Source organism: Schistocerca serialis, chromosome 6 (assembly GCF_023864345.2).
Source record: "Schistocerca serialis cubense isolate TAMUIC-IGC-003099 chromosome 6, iqSchSeri2.2, whole genome shotgun sequence".
In the NCBI taxonomy this organism is placed as follows: domain Eukaryota; kingdom Metazoa; phylum Arthropoda; class Insecta; order Orthoptera; family Acrididae; genus Schistocerca; species Schistocerca serialis.
Window position 1 is genome coordinate 265000421 of NC_064643.1, and position 16547 is coordinate 265016967.

The following is a 16547-nucleotide window of genomic DNA, read 5'->3' on the forward strand; positions in this document are numbered from 1 at the left end:
CAGTACAGAGTATCGAGTTTCATCCCATACACAGGTCAGTAATCATGACGTACTGGTCGAAGCAATATCGTGTGTTCGCTGTGCAGTGCTATTTTCGCTACAGTGAATTTGTCGTGCGCTTGCAAAGTGCCTTAAGTAAGCATTTCCATATTCAGCCGCGACGTCCACTCTGTGCCCGTGGGACAATACTGAACTAAATGAGAAATTTCCGAGCAACTGCCAGTGCATTGAATCGAAAGTCAACCGGCCCTCGGACAACCGCCAGCTCTCCATGGAACATCGAATGTTTGTGCAGTAGTTTACAGGCGAGCCTTCATCATTCGTTAAGAAGACGTTCCAACATGACGGTGCGACGTGCCACCTATCCAACAAGTCGCGCAAAGTCTCAGTGAAGCGTTTGGTAATGGCATAATTTCCAAAAGTGCTTGTGTCGAACGACCGCCTCGCTCGCCTGACCTAACCGCGCCAGACTTTTACCTATGGAGATATCTGAAGGCCAGAGAGTATTCCGATCGACCGAGAAACTTGCAAGAGTGAAAAGATTGAATTCACGATAAAATTTCCAGAATTCCTCCAGTTGCGAAAGATGTGTCCAAAAGCCAGGTAAAACACATCGAGTAATGTGTAGGCACGAATGGTCGTCATTTGTCCGATGTAGTATTTCATAAAGAATCGTGAATAAATGTTGTTCGTTGTGAAATATGTTCAACTTTGTCTCACGGTTACTTTGTGTGTTATTCAAATTTTTAATCGTCAAAACATTGTCAAAGAACCTGTGGAAGAGGATCTTCTCGTGAATTCTCTTTGCCTGTGATATTGTTCTAGTAACACAGAGGTGGTACGAAAAGGTGCGATATAACTTTGTGCGAGAATGTCGTGTCTTCGTACAAGTTGGGAGTCGAATTGTCGAGCAATTGGCCATTAAAACAGCAATGCCGGGAAGGATACCAAATAACGTAATTTCAGCTATTGTGCGTCTACAATACAGTAAGAAGAATACATGATTAAATTTGTACGTAATTTTGACGTACGAGGTGTGATTAACAAGGAACGGGAATTTTATTTTTCTTAAATAATCTTTATTTATTCATCAACGTGAGCATTGTCCCCTTCAACGTAATTCCCCTTAGATGCAATACACTTGTACCAGCGCTTTCTCCAATCTTGGAAGCGCTTCTGGAAGTCACTTCTCGTTGTGGTGTTCATCTCCTTCAGCGATTCTGTTTTTATCTCATCAGTGGCGGCAGAACGACGTCCTTTCGTAGGTCTCTTCAGCCTCGGGAGTAAAAAGAAGTCGGAGGGGGCCATTTCCGGCGAATATGGTGGCTGAGGCAACGTAACGGGTTTCTTTTTCGCTAAAAAATCACGAACAGTAGTTGTGGAGCGAGCGGGGGAATTACCGTTTTGCAATTTTCACGAGTGGTTTTGCCAGAGTTCTGGTCGTTTTCTTCTAATTGCTTCACACAAATGCCAAATAACTTTCAGGTGGTATTCCTTATTGACCGCACAACCATAAGGCAGGAACTCGTGACGCACTGTCCGATTGTAATAGAAGGAAACCGTGAGAAGAACCTCCTCGTATAATCGAACGTCGATTTTTTCAGGCTTGGCTCTTCAGACAGTTTCCATTGGAACGCTTGGGCCTTGATTTCGACGTCGTACCCGTATATGCATGTTTTTCCAACTGCTATAACCTTCTCTAGAAATTCTGGGTCATTGTCGGCTTCACTTAACAATTCCTGAGCTTTGTCGTTTTTGGTCGAAATTCAACAGTTTCCGAACAAACTTTGCTGCTACACGTTTCATGACCAAAACATCCGAAAAAATTCTTGGCATAAGCTAGAGGATATGCTGCCATCATCAGCAACCTCTCTGATGATGATTCGGAGATTTTACAGAACCATTTTCTTTACTTCTTCTGTATCGTCGTCACTAATTGATGTGTCACGGCGTCCAGCCCAGTCGTCGTCATATACGTCTCCTCGACCCTCTTTCAAAAATTTATACCACGTGTAAACTCTTCTCTTACTCATAACGGATTCACCAAAAGCCACAGTCAATATCTCTAATACAGTGCTGCTCATTATCGCATTTTTAGAACAAAATTTAGTGGAAATCCTTTGCTCCATCTTTTTCGAAGGTAAAAATTTGCCAAGCACTCGAAAACACATGTAATCTTTTCGACTGTCTACAATAAACCAAACATTCAAAACAACTGAAATTCAAAGATACATCACGAACATGCGTGCCATCAGGGTCAAAAAATTTTGAAAATGGAATATGTAAGTATAGATATCGCGAAATTAAAAAAATTCCTCGTTACTTTTTGATCGCATCTCATTCACAGAGTGCAAAATTTAGTACACAGGGCTGCCACCTATGGCACAGTTGCTCTCAATCAGGTTGGCTTCGAGTCGAACTGGTCTTGTATGACAGATGTGGGCATGCCATTCGACTCTAAAGCACAGTTTATCAATCCTAATGGCTGGCGAGTGGTGGCTTGGCAGTATCTCGGCAAACCATGACTACACGCTTTCGGTGGGTGAGAGATCTAGAGACCATGCTGGCGTGGGCAAATGTCGAACACCTTGTGCATTGAGGTAATTTGGGACATCATGGATAACACGTGGTCTTGGATTATCTTGGTAAAAGACAACCTCACAGAGATCTCGAAGAAACAGCCATCAGCCTTAACACGTCAGAGACGTAACAGCTGCTGTTCAAGTCATCGACTATGCGCAACAGAGGTGATTGTCTTATGTACCCAATGGCGGGCTATACCGTATGTCAGATGCTGGCTGGTAAGGCGATTACACATGTTTTCTAGCAATGCTCGTTCTCTTCGGAGCTTTCTTACACTGATATGCCCGTTGTCATCCTGTATATAGTACCGCGACTCATCTGAAATGATAACATGGTGGCGCTCCTGTAGTCACTGTTGTCGTTGGACGTACCACTTGCTGCACGCTGCTCTCTAGCTACACGCCCCTCTCTTCCCCCACTTCAAGGAGGAAAGCCTCAACAATAGTCGCCATGCTGGTATTTGTAATGCCTACCATCCCCAACACATTTTTTACAAAAAGATACTTGTGTGGAAACACACTGCTCGATAATTGCTAAGAAACAGAGACGTCGTTGGACAGCATTGATGACGGTCGATGTTGGATGACATGAAACACAGTACGTCCTAATAGAGAAGGAGTGGTAGATTTATAACGAAAAATCGTGTAGTTTTCGGCAATGGGAAATCAGGATAACGGACATAAATAAGTTCTTGCCAGACACAGGTCAGGTTCCCAACAGGAATATCGATATAGGACTCTCAGTAAGGAATATGTCCTCCTCAGGCACTTACATACATTTTGCTCCTGTTATTCGAAATCGCTACCGAATTTCTGAGGAGTCCTTGCAGTGGTTTCCATTTCTTTCTGCATCCTCTTGCTGTTGATTATTATTGATTCTTCCGCCATTTAGGATCAGTTTTATACTCGAAGGTCAAGAGGGTGACCTGAAACATTGTTCACTTCTCCACTGTCTTTGAGAAGGCCGTTCTGTAGAACTACATTTACGAAAAGTCTTCGATCGAAATTTCTGATGATTTTTATTCAAAATTTAAGCAGCGTTGAGGATATCGTCCGACTCCTCTCTCAAGTCGGTTTCCAGTTCTTCTGCGGTTCGGGGAGGGCGTGTTCATCGAGAAACACGTTTGCGAAGAGCATCGCAGGCATGCTCTGTAGAGTTTAGGTCCGGGGAATAGGCACACCATTCCATACGTGGAATATCTTCGCTTTCCAGTGTTTCCGACACCTCACCGGTACTGTGTGGGCAGGCACTGTCGTGCATTAACAGAAAGTAGGGATCTACCGCACCTCTAAATAGACGCTCACGAACCAGTATAATCTACCTGCAATACCGCTGTGCTGAATAGGTACCTTAAGCAGAGATACGCAGCGGTGTTCGCCCATTGTGCATAATGCCTGTCCACTTCATGATGCCCAGCTCATACCGATGGCGTTCGTGAGCATTCTGTGGTGTGTAACGTGTTCTCCTTTCTCCACACAAACTAGTGGCCTGAATCACTTGCCACAGTGAAGCGGAATTCATCGGAGAACATCACTCTCGACCACTCTCGCTGACCCCAACCACCTTGCTGCCTACATCAACGAACTCTTTCTCTACGGTGAAGTGGTTGAAGTGGGATGCATATGACAGGCTTCGGAGCTACAAACCAACCTGATTTTATCCCCGCGAAATGGTTCCGGCACAGAAATGTGTACCGGTACAGTTTACAAGGTGTGCAGCGACCTGCCTAGGAGTGAAATGTCTGCTCCTTTACGCCACTAGGATTACATATCGATCCTCTTGCGGTGTGGTGTTCCGTCTACGACCATCGCCATGGTTTCGCGAGCGAGGTGGCGCAGTGGTTAGCACACTGGACTAGCATTCGGGAGGACGACGGTTCAGACGCGCGTCCGGCCATACTGATTTAGGTTTTCCGTGGTTCCCCTAAATAGCTTCAGGCAAATGCCGGGATGGTTCCTTTGAGAGGGCACGGCCGAATTCCCTCCCTATCATTCCCTAATTCGATGGGGCCAATGACCTCGCTGTTTGGTCCCCTCCCCAGGATCAACCAACAAACCAAGCTTTGGCATAGCACTTCCACCTTCGACGACTTATCGTGAGATGACACATATTTTGCTGTTGCCACAATTGTGACACTCTGATCGGCTTCGAGCGGTCCAAGAGCTCGTCCACGATCGTAAGCACTCAAATGATGTCTTGCAGACATGTTGTCGTACCACACGGAATTTCGTGCTAATTAGTCGCACAACAACCTTCGTCAAACACAGTACTGCATAAATTGACGAACGCATACAGAGTTTTCGTGCACAGGTTTCGCTGCAGTTAACACGCCACGCCCTCTACATTTCCTTTTACTGTCATTGGTAGGGTGTTCCGTAGCAATTGAAGGTTGTTTCTTAGCAAGGGCCAGTTGTTCCTTAGCAGCTGTCAAGCACAGAAGCATAGGCCACGTTTCTCCTTCCTGCGATTTGTGTCTATAAGAGTGTGTGATGATCCTCTCGTAGATCAAATATAAAAGCAATAAATATTTGTCTGAGGTTCAGACTTAGATGTGCCTTATGCTAACTGAATTTATTTTCTGCTTACCTGCATATCCCGCGTCCCCCCATGCAACATGACTTTGTCACCGGTGGGGTGGTTTGCGTGCTCCAGCGACACAGACAACCGTACTGTAGGTGCAACCACAACGCGAGGGTATCCGTTGAGAGGCCAGACAAACGTGTGCTTCCTGAAGACGGACAGCAACCTTTTCAGTAGTTGCAAAGGCAAAAGTCTGGATGATTGACTGAACTGACCTTGTAACACCAACCAAAACGACCCATCTGTGCTGGCACTGCGAACGGCTGAAAGCAACGAGAACTACAGCTGTAATTTTTCCTGGGGGCATGCAGCTCTATCTGTGGCTAAAAGATGATGGCTTCCTCTTGGGTAAAATATTGCAGAGGTAATACAGTCCCCCATTGGGATCTCCGGGTGGGGACTACACAGGAGACTGTCATCATTAGGAGAAAACCAAGCTGCCGGTCTACAGATCGGAGCGTGGAACGTTAGATCTGTTCCTTAATCGGGAAGGTAGTTCAGAAACTTTAAAAAGGAAAATGGATAAGTTGAAGTTGGATGTAGTGGAAATTAATGTAGTTCGGTAAGAAGAGCAGGACTTCTGGACAGGTGAATGGTGGGTTATAAATACAAAATCAAGTAGAGGTAATGCAGGAGTGGATTTAATAATGAATAAAGAAACAGGAATGCGGGTAAGCTTCTATAAACATCATAGAGAACGAATTATGGTAGCCAAGATAGACACGAAGCCCACGCGCACCACAGTAGTACAAGATTACATGCCAACTACCCCAGCAGGTGATGAAGAGATTGAAGAAACGTATAATGAGGTAAAAGAAATTATTGAAAGTAGACAAAAATTTAATTGTGATGAGGGACTGGAACGCGATAGTCGGCAAAGGAAGGAAAAATAGTAGGTGAATATGGACTTGGAGAAAGGAATGAAAGAGGGAGGCGCCTAGTAGAATATTGCACAGAACGGTATTTAATTATCGGTAACACTTGGTTTAGAATCATGAAAGAAGGTTGTATCCGTGGAAGAGACCTGGACACACCGGTAGGTTTCTGGTTGATTATATAATGTGTAAGACGGTGATTTAGGAAACAGAGTTTAAATTATAAGAGATTTCCAGAGGCAGATGTGGACTCTGACCACAATTTACTGGTTGCGAACTATAGATTAAAGCTGAAGAAATTTCGAAATGGTAGGAAAATAAAGAGATGGTATTTGGTTAAGTTGAAAGAACAAGAGGTTGTTGGAAGCTTCAGAAGGAACATTAGGCAACGGATGACTAGAACAGGCGAAAAGAATGCACTAGAAAACGAATGGGTAGCTTTAAGAGATGAAAGAGTGACGACAGCAGAGGATCAAATAGGTAACAAGATCAGGTCTAATAGAAAACCTTGTGTAACACAGGAGATATTGAATTATATGATTAGTGGAGAAAATTAAAAAATGCAGCATATGAAGCAGGTGAAAGGGTATATAAACATCTAAAAAATGAGATTGACAGCAAGTGCAAAATGGCTAAGCCGGAATTGCTAGAGAAAAATGTAAGGATTTAGAAGGATATTTCACCAGGGGAAAGAGAGATAACGCATGAAGATAAATTAAAAAGGCCTTTGGAGAAAAGACAGGCAGCTACGATGTACTTTAGAGGATAGGTTCAGGAAGGGCAAACCTACGTTTATAGCAATTGTATACTAAGAGAAAGCTTTCGAAAATGTTGATTGGAAAACTCACTTTGAATTTCTGAAGGTAGCAGGGTAAAATACAGGGAGCGAAAAGTTATTTGCTATTTATAACTTGTACAGAAACCAGGTGACAGCTATAAGAGTCGATGGGCATGAAGGGGAAGCAGTGATTGAGAAGGGGGCGAGCCACGATTGTAGCCTATTCGCGATGTTATTCGGTCTGTACACTGAGTAAGCAGCACAGGAAGCCAAAGAAAAATTTGGAGTAGGAATCAAACTCCAGTGAGGATATAAAACGTTTAAGGTTCGCTGATGACATTGTAATTCTGTCAGAGAAAGCAAAGGACTTGGAAGAGCAGTTAAACGAAATGGACATTGTCTTGAAAGGACGATATAAGATGAAAATAAACGGAAGGAAAACTGAGGTAATGGAATGTAGTGAGCCGGCCAGTGTGGCCGAGCGGTTCTAGGCGCTTCAGTCTGGAACCACGAGACCGCTACGGCCGCAGGTTCGAATCCTTCCCCGGGCATGGATGTGTGTGATGTCCTTAGGTTAGCTAGGTTTAATTAGTTCTAAGTTCTAGGGGAATGATGACCTCAGTTGTTAAGTCCCATAGTGCTCAGAGCCATTTGAACCATTTGGAATGTAGTATAATCAAATGAGGTGATGCTGAGGGAATTAGATTAGGAAGTAAGAGACTTAAAGAATTAAATGAGTTTTGCTATTTGGACAGCAAAATTACTGATTATGGCGAAGGAGGGAGCATATAAAATGTAGACTGGTAATGGTAAGGAAAGCGTTTCTGAAGAAGAGAAACTTGTTAACATCGAGTATAGATTTAAGTGTTAGGAAGTCTTTTCTGAACGTATTTGTCTGGAGTGCAGCCATCTACGGAAGTGAAACATGAACGTAAGTAGCGTGAGTAAAAGGTCGCTATGTGTAAGAAGCGTGAAGCGCACTTTGAATGTATCCTGACGGGTAAAAGAGTTACGAGCACTTTGAATAAGTAAATGCTATCCGACATTGAAATCAACGTAAAAGATTGGGTCGCCACCAACTCTAGCCACACGACAAATAAGAGGTTGCGCTGAGCCGGAAAATTACTTAGTTTATTCATAAGAGAAAGTCACAAAAGAACTTTCATTGTAAAGTCACTAATAAAGAATGGGATGTAATTATTAATATGATCCGGGCATTGTTCACTTGAATCAAATATTGAATAAAGTAAAGAGTGCGTGAACACTGTGCATAAGTGCAGCTTGCAGCATCATTCTTGAAAACAACATCTATTTCAAAGCCTTTGTTTTAAATAAAAAGGGACACTAATTATTGGACCTGTATACATGAAAATGCTATGGACGGGCTCACAAGTAAAACTACAAGGTAAATGGCAAAGGTAACGGAGACGTAACATCGGTACACTTGACAGGATTGGAGGCAAAATTATTTATTCCTTAAAACATTGATGTAATGCATCTATAGAACTGCTGTTGCCTAGTAACTAAGTACAATTGCTTGTGAAATGCTATACGTTTCACAACAGACTCGTGTGCTCACGTGCTTCGCGGAGACACAATTTCTACGTACCGTTGCCAAATTTTAGTAACATCAAACCACGCAGTCCCGAACAATTAACATTTTACAGAGGGCACGTTTGAATAGACAAATGATAACGGCAGAGGTCCAACAAACTCTAATATTAACCCATGTGGATGGTTTCCACCGGACATAAAGTAATCAGACAAAGAAAATTCACAAAGAGGCAAAAATTACCACGCTTAGGAAAAGATTAGAATGCACACACACGCAGTTGCAGGCACACAAACATACACACTGAACCGAGGGCGCTTCAACATACACAACACCTTTGTGCTACGTTCTTCTTACGGGACAAAGTCAAGTCTGCATTAGGAATTAAACTGAAAGTCTACAAAAACCTTGCATTCCTTGCTGCGACCCAGCAAATCAATCTTTATAAGATGAAACGCGAGACGAAGAGCTAAAAGCTCCCCTCTTGCTATGAGACAACGCGCCACACGATTAAGTCAACTCACCCTTCTTCGAAGAGACTTCGTCTGCAGACCCTCGGCGAGCTGGAAGCAGACTGACTGTCTCACACTCTCCAACGTCTCCCACGCGACTCCGTGGCCAGGAAAACCCAGAGATGAGGCTTCCGCCATCAACCTAACACCGGTAACTTTCACACAAGGGGAGCAAACCTCTTTGCCTACCTGAAAACTACAAGGGATGGCCATTCTGTACGACTACCGCTGATTCTCTGCAGCAGACTAAACCACCGTACAGCAAAATGAAACACACCCACATGCATTCACTCACGCATGCCAGAGAGTTCTGTAACATTAGAAAGCAAATAAAATGATAAAGAAAGGGGAGTACAGGACCCTTTCATTCATGATAAACAGTTTACACAAGACGAGAATAGAAGCTTTTGAAATGTGGTGCTACAGAAGAATACTGAAGATTAGATGGGTAGATCACGTAAGTAATAAGGAGGTGCTGAATAGGACTGGGGAGACAAGAAATTTCAGGCACAACTTGATCAAAAGAAGGGATCGGTTAATGGGACACATTCTGAGACATCAAGGAATCACCAGTCTAGTATTCGAAGGAAGTGTGGGGGATAAAAATGGTTGAGCGAGGCCAGAAGGTGAACAGCATAAGCAGATTCAGAAGGATGTAGGTTTCAGAAGTTACTTGGATATGATGAGGCTCACACAGGACGGAGTACCATCGAGAGCTGCATCAAACCACTCTTAGCACTGAAGGCCACAGCAACAATAACAACAACAACAGTCCGCATATGTTAAACATCATTAAAGGACTGTGCTACTTGCTTCTAACCACTGTGTAAAAACTGCGTGAGTCATAAGCGGCGATAAGCATGAGGAGGCTAAAAAAATAGTTGGTGTAATTAAGATTCATCCACAAGTTGTGATAAGTAGTTGCATATTGCAGAACTTATCAGTATGTGAAGGATATGTATGAAGTCTGTAATCCACTTCAAGAACAGTGCTGCTAATTGACAGTTACATTACTAACACACATTTTGCAGGCTATTATTGTCTTTCTACTCCAAGCGTAAATTATGAGCAATTTAGTATGCAACTGATTAGATTGTGAACGAACGTGTTTTTTTGTATTAGTTATATTTATGTGAAATGCTAAGGCATCTAAGTGTGTAGAATGTAAATGATTAGGTTCGTTTTTGGGCTACATTGTTGGGCATAGTGACGTTCATTTGATTCTCTGAAACATTTAAAACGCGGGATGTAATACTAATCTCAAAATGAAACAATATTCTTTACTTTTAGTAGGGGTGGAGGATGTCATCATAAGGATGGAGGACTGATGGGTGGTTTCGAGGGAGTAGGAGTGGAGTCAGGATACAGGAAGGGAGGAGTTGTTGGCGGTGGTGTGAAGCTCATAATGTGAAGAGAACAGGGGGAAAGGGGTGGATGGGAAGGGAGGAGAAAGAAGCTTAGATGTGATGGAATGGTCGGTTAGGTTTACAGTTAGTAGGATAGGTACATGTTGGGGTAGATTTCGTAGTCTGTGACTGAGAGACGTTTGAAATTTCGTTGGGAGAGGATGTGGATGGACTGCAGGAAAGTGGAAAGTGTCGATAGAGGCGTTGCAGCGTACTAGGACTGGAAACTGGAGGGGAGACAATAGGATTACTTGAGTCGAATTTGCAGATTTGGAAGCTTGATGAGATGATAAAGGATTCATGTGAGAGAACGTAAACGGATGTGAAAAACGAGACAGAGTGGATGGCGTTTAAGGTTTTGGAGGGACTTATACAATAATTGCGGGGCATATCCATGCATCTTTTGCATAGGACAGGATAGGTCCGATCAAAGTTCTGTAGGAGTGGAGGGGTGTAAGTCCCAAGTTCGGCCAGTTAGTAGTTTTAATCTATTGTGAGGCTCCAGTTGGATAGTTATCAGGTAATGTTTTCATGTTAGATGGCCGTCGAGGCTTGTCCAAGGTATGTTAGGGTATTAGTTAAATGGGTAGGATTGGATGGTAAATTAAAGTCATGAAGGTGGAAGGTGCAGATAGTTTCTCCCATAAATACTGCCTGGCTTTGGAGGAGCTAATCTTGAACAGTCATTAGTTGCAACAGGAAAATTAATTGAGGTGGATTCGGTAGGATCCTTGGAATTTCTGTAGTGTCGAATGTAAAGCGCCTGCCGTTGTTCAGGCGTCATGTGGAGGTGAATCCATAAAAGTCCTTTTTTGTGGCAGCCGTTACTTATCTGTGTTAACTGTCTGACTGAACAATGTTTCTATATCTTGAAGCAGCAGACTCCTTTCTCAAAGATATTAAGTCTATGCCACGTGGAGATCTCAAACAACAGTCAGTACAAAATAAATTCATGAGCTACTTCTTTATCGCGCTTGTATTTCACCTACGTTATAGACTTTCCATGTTACAGCATACTACTTTGACAACGTTGGCATCACATATTAGCCTCGTCATTTACGTTCTGTACGTCCTCTCTGGGTTTCCTCTGACAAAAGGGGGTTATGACCATTGGCATGGGCCGGCGAGGTTCCGTGGCCGCAATGAATCTCTCACTTAGGGCGGCATTTTCATGGAGTAACTGTCCCGACCAACAAGTGTCTGTACGCGCTAGAATCCAGGTGGCCATCACCCCTGCCTTGCAGATACGCTGGGTCTACTTTCGTTCTCATGACAAGCGCAAAAGGAACAGAACATTTCTCGCACGAGATGTGGTCCCAAAACAAACACTTACCAAACTAACAAAGTGTGTGCGAAAAGCAGCGACTATCCTTCGTCGGTTAGAGAGACAGAGAGAATAACACATCACTTTCTTCAGAGGGATACAGTTCCCCTCAAGTGTAGGGTAGAGGTCGAGGAAAGTGGTGTGATAAGCATAAAGAAAGAGGTGGACTGGTGGAGATAGTTTGGCCATATAGGCAGTGTAGAGGAGATACAGTGTAGGAAGCAGGATGGAGTCTTGGGGCACACCTGCACATTACGCACTGGACGCCTTACCCTATGATCTGTAGTCCAAAGACTGGGTTGATGAAGCTCTCCATGCTACTCTATACTGTGCAACGCTCTTCATCTACGAGTAACTACTGCAACCTACATCCTTCTGGACATGCTTACTGTATTCGTCACTTCGTCTTCCTCTATGATTTTTACCCCTCACATTTCCCCCCAGTGCAAAAGTGATAATCCCTTGATGTCACAGAATGTGTCACAAATTTCTTTTCTCATCAGTTCTGTTCAGAACTTCCTCATTAGTTACGTGTTCTACCCGTCTAATCTTCAGTATTCCTCTGTAGCACGACATTTCAAAAGCTTCTATTCTTGTCTTGTCTAAACTGTTTATCGTTCACGTTTTACTTCCATAGATGGCTGCACTCCAGACAAAAACTTTCAGAAAATACTTCCTAACACATAAACCTATACTCGATGTTAACAATTTTCTCTTTCCATTGCCAGTCTTCATCATTTCATACGCTCCCTGCTTCGGCCATAATCAGTAATTTTGCTGCTCAGATACCAAAACTCATCTAATCCTTTAAGTCTCTTATTTCCCAATCCAATTCCCTCGGTATCACCTGATTTATTTCCACTACATTCCATTACCTCAGTTTTCCTTCTGTTTATATTCATCTTATATCGTCCTTTAAACATATAACTGTTCTTCCAAGTCCTTTGCTGTCTCTGACAGAATTACAATGTCATCAGCAAACCTTGTTCGTTTTATTTTCTTTCCGTGGACTTTGATTCGTACTCCATATTTTTCTTTGGTTTCCTGCGCAGCTTGCTCAGTGTGCAGACTGAATAACATCGCGAATAGGCTACAATCCTGTCCCGACGCTTCTCAACCAATGCTTCCCTTTCATACCCGCCGACTCTTATAACTACCATATGGTTTCTGCACAAGTTGTAAATAGCTGTAAATAGCCTTTCGCTCCCTGTATTTTACCCTGCTACCTTCAGAATTTCAAACAGCGTATTCCAGTCAACATTGTCAAAAGCTTTCTCTTAGTCTAAAAATGCTATAAACATAGGTGTGCCTTTCCTTAACCTATCCTCTAAAGTACGTCATAGCGTCAACAGCGCTTCGTGTGTTCCTACATTTCTCTGAAATCCTAACTGATTTCCCCCGAGATGGGCTTCCAGCAGATTGTTCCATTCTTCTGTAAAGATTCGTGTTAATATTTTGCAACCGTGTCTTATTACACTGATAGTTCGGTAATTTTCATACCTCTCAGCAACTGCTTTCTTTGGAATTGCAATTATTACTTTCTTCTTAAAGTATGAGGATATTTCGCCTTCCTCATACATCTTGCACACCAGATAGACTAATTTTGTCGTGTCTGGCTCTCCCCATGCTGTCAGCAGCTCTGCAGGAATGCCGTCTACTCCCAGAATCTTGCTTCGGCTCAGATCTTTCAGTGCTCTGTCAAATTCTTCTCGCAGTATCATGTCTCCCATCTCATCTTCATCTACGTCTATTTCCTTTCTGTGATACTGGATACTGGTATCATCTCCCTTGTTCAGTCCCTCTATATATTCCGTCCACCTTTGAGCTTTCCCTTCTTTGCTTTGGACTGGTTTTCCATCTGAGCTCTTGATATTCCTACAGCTGCTTCTCTTTTCTCCAAAGGCCTCTTTAATTCTCTCTGTGACTTCAACCTATGCATTTCCATTTTTTTCTAGCCTACCTGCGCGCTTTTCTTTTCTTTGTAGATTTCTTCTACGAAGCAAATGGTTTGTTGTAATATGCAATAATCACCACGAAAACCGAATGTTAATATAAGAGGCGTTCAATTAGGAATGGAACACTTTTTTATTGGCCAAATTCGGACGAAAAAATGCCGAATTTGTTGTGGAATGTAGTGGAATTTCCTGCTTCAGCCTCCTATAGTTTCTTATAGTTCCGATTGGTGGCGGTGACATATATACCCAACAAAATAACGTCTTTATCAGTGGTGCGTTCCACGCAGAGAGCTGTCCGGCCACAAGCAGCTGTAATTCCTGCAGAGCTGGAACGTGGGGACACTCTCAGTCGAGGTGATCGACAGGTCACAATCGACCACCTCGCCTGCGCAACTACATGCCTCCGTGGGTAGTGCTGATACACTCGTCCATCAGCTGGGTTACTCAAAGGTGTGTGCGCGCTGGGATCCTCACCGCCTAAGAGAAAAGAGCAACGAAGGACCATCTGTGCGGAATTGCTTGCGCATTGCGAGGCTATAGTGACATTTTTCTTGTCACAGTCAGTGAAAAATGGGTGCATCACCGAACTGGAAACAAAACGGCAATCCATGGAATGGTACTACACCACCTCTCCTCCGAAGAAAGTATTCAAAGCCGCACCTTCAGCCGGTGAAGCCACGGCGATGGGCGTCTGAGACTCTGAAATGGTTATTCTGTTGGATGTCCTCCATAAGACGCAACGATCAACTCTAGAACATATTTTGTTACCCTCAAGAAATTGAAAAAAGAACTTCAGAGTGTTAGTCTGATATCGATACAAACAAACTTCTCCTTTTCCCTGACAATGCAGTTCCTCACGCACGTCTGCGCGCTCGAGAGAAGCTCACAAAACTTCATTGAACTGCTCTTCCTCATTCACCCTACGCCCCGGATCTCGTACCTTTCGACTTCCATACGTCTGGATGACGGGGAGGTTACTGATACTGATGTGTCGACAGAAGTGCCGACACAGTGCGATTTGAGGGGACCGCAATGCACGCTATAAACACATGAAGGATGGCGTGAGGTCTGAAACGGGATACGTAATGAATGCTATAAAGAAAAGTACGTAGCTTTTGGAATACTTAACTTTAATCCATCCTTGTTGTATACATCGTTCTTGATAAGATATGCTTTATACGATAAGTATCAATTGCTATGTAAGGCTAATGGCGCCTTGCTAGGTCGTAGCCATGGACTTAGCTGAAGGCTATTCTAACTATCTGCTCGGCAAAGGAACGAGGCTTCGTCAGTGTAGTCGCTAGCAAAGTCGTCCGTACAACTGGGGCGAGTGCTAGTCCGTATCTCGAGACCTGCCTTGTGGTGGCGCTCGGTCTGCGATCACTGACAGTGGCGACACGCGGGTCCGACATGTACTAATGGACCGCGGCCGATTTAAAGCTACCACCTAGCAAGTGTGGTGGCTGGCGGTGACACCACAGATACAGCAACACGTTGGCACCGACGTCGACCAGTGCAGGTACCATGTGGTCACACACGCCCTCCCAGTACGGTGGCGTAAGGCCGTCACGTTGAAACGAAATTACGAGAATCGTTCCGAAAGTAATGACTCCTATGTTTTTGTGATGTCTTTGGATGTCCGCGTCAGATGTCGTTGGTGTAGTGCTAATGCTTGAACCTTCCTCTTTCATTAGCGGTAGTTCCGTCGTTCTGCGGTAGTTGACGCCAGCAGAGAAGTGTTTCAGAATGGAGTCTGATATGGACGTGCGTATTAAACAGCGATGTGTGATTAAATTCCTCACTACTGAAGAATTGCGCCGATTGAAATCCATCGACGTTTGCTAAAGGTGTATGGAAACAATTGATACAATAGACTGAGCAATGTGAGGCGATGGGTACAGCATTTTCAAGGTGACAAGTGATGGACCGGTCGACCCAGCACAGCTGTCATCCTTCGCAATGAAGAGCGTTTTGATCGGCGGATAACGACAAGAGAATTGTGTGTAAAGCTGAAGGTCGGCTCTAATGCGTTGGAAACAATGCTGGAAGATCTTGGTTATCGCAAAGTCTGTACGAGATGGGTGCTGCTGATGCTTACAGAAGAACAAGAAACTCGGGACTTACTCTACCAATATGAAGCTGAAGTTGACAATTTTCAGAGTAGCATCGTCACTGAAGATGAGATGTGGTGTCACCACTACGAGACGGAATTCAAAAGACAGTCCATGGAATGCCGACATGCGAATTCTCCGTCAAAGAAGAAATTCAAGACCCAGCCGTCTGTAAGCAAAGTGATGTGCACAGTCTTCTGGGATAGCCAGGGTGTGGTTCTTTTGGATGTCCGGGAGCCTGGGGAAACTGTCAATTCAGCACCCTACAAGACGGCACTGATTAAGCTGAAATCCCGAATTTCCAGGGTAATGCAAGAGAAGAAGACCAATTTAATCTGCAACGTGATAACACCAGGCCCCACACCGATTTTGCGACCACGCAACTCAGTGCAAAATTCAGCTGTACTGTCTTACCACATCCACCATACAGTCCCGATTTAGCGTCTTCAGACTTCCACCTTTTTGGACCCCCGAAAGATCGACTAAGTGGCGATCATTTTCAAGACTCGGATACTGTATTCAAAGCTTCACATGGTGCAAATTTTTACAACCGCGGCATGCAGGCTCTGTTTCATCGTTGGCGAAAGTGCATATCGAACAGTGGTGATTATGTGCAAAAACGGCAGCATGTAGATGAAATATTGCTGTATTTAGCTGTACTGTTGTGATTTATGTATCTCCTGTAGTTTTCATGAACAAAGATAAGAGGCATTACTTTCGGAACAACCCTTGTACGTTGTAAAATAGGATTTTGTAGCCAGAAGAGTGGGGAATAATGTGGTTTATTGAAATCTGTATTTTTTTCGTTGATGAATGTTCGTAGGAGGACCTGCATGAGGTATTCTAAGATTTTTCCCATGTGCTGAAGAAG

The 16547-nt window shown here is 43.7% G+C and overlaps 1 protein-coding gene across 2 annotated transcripts in view; it reads left to right on the forward strand.

The window, feature by feature from the left end:
• Positions 1 to 16547, forward strand: part of LOC126484165 (uncharacterized) — a 182512-nt gene that overhangs the window by 145499 nt on the left and 20466 nt on the right. The window lies entirely within an intron of this gene.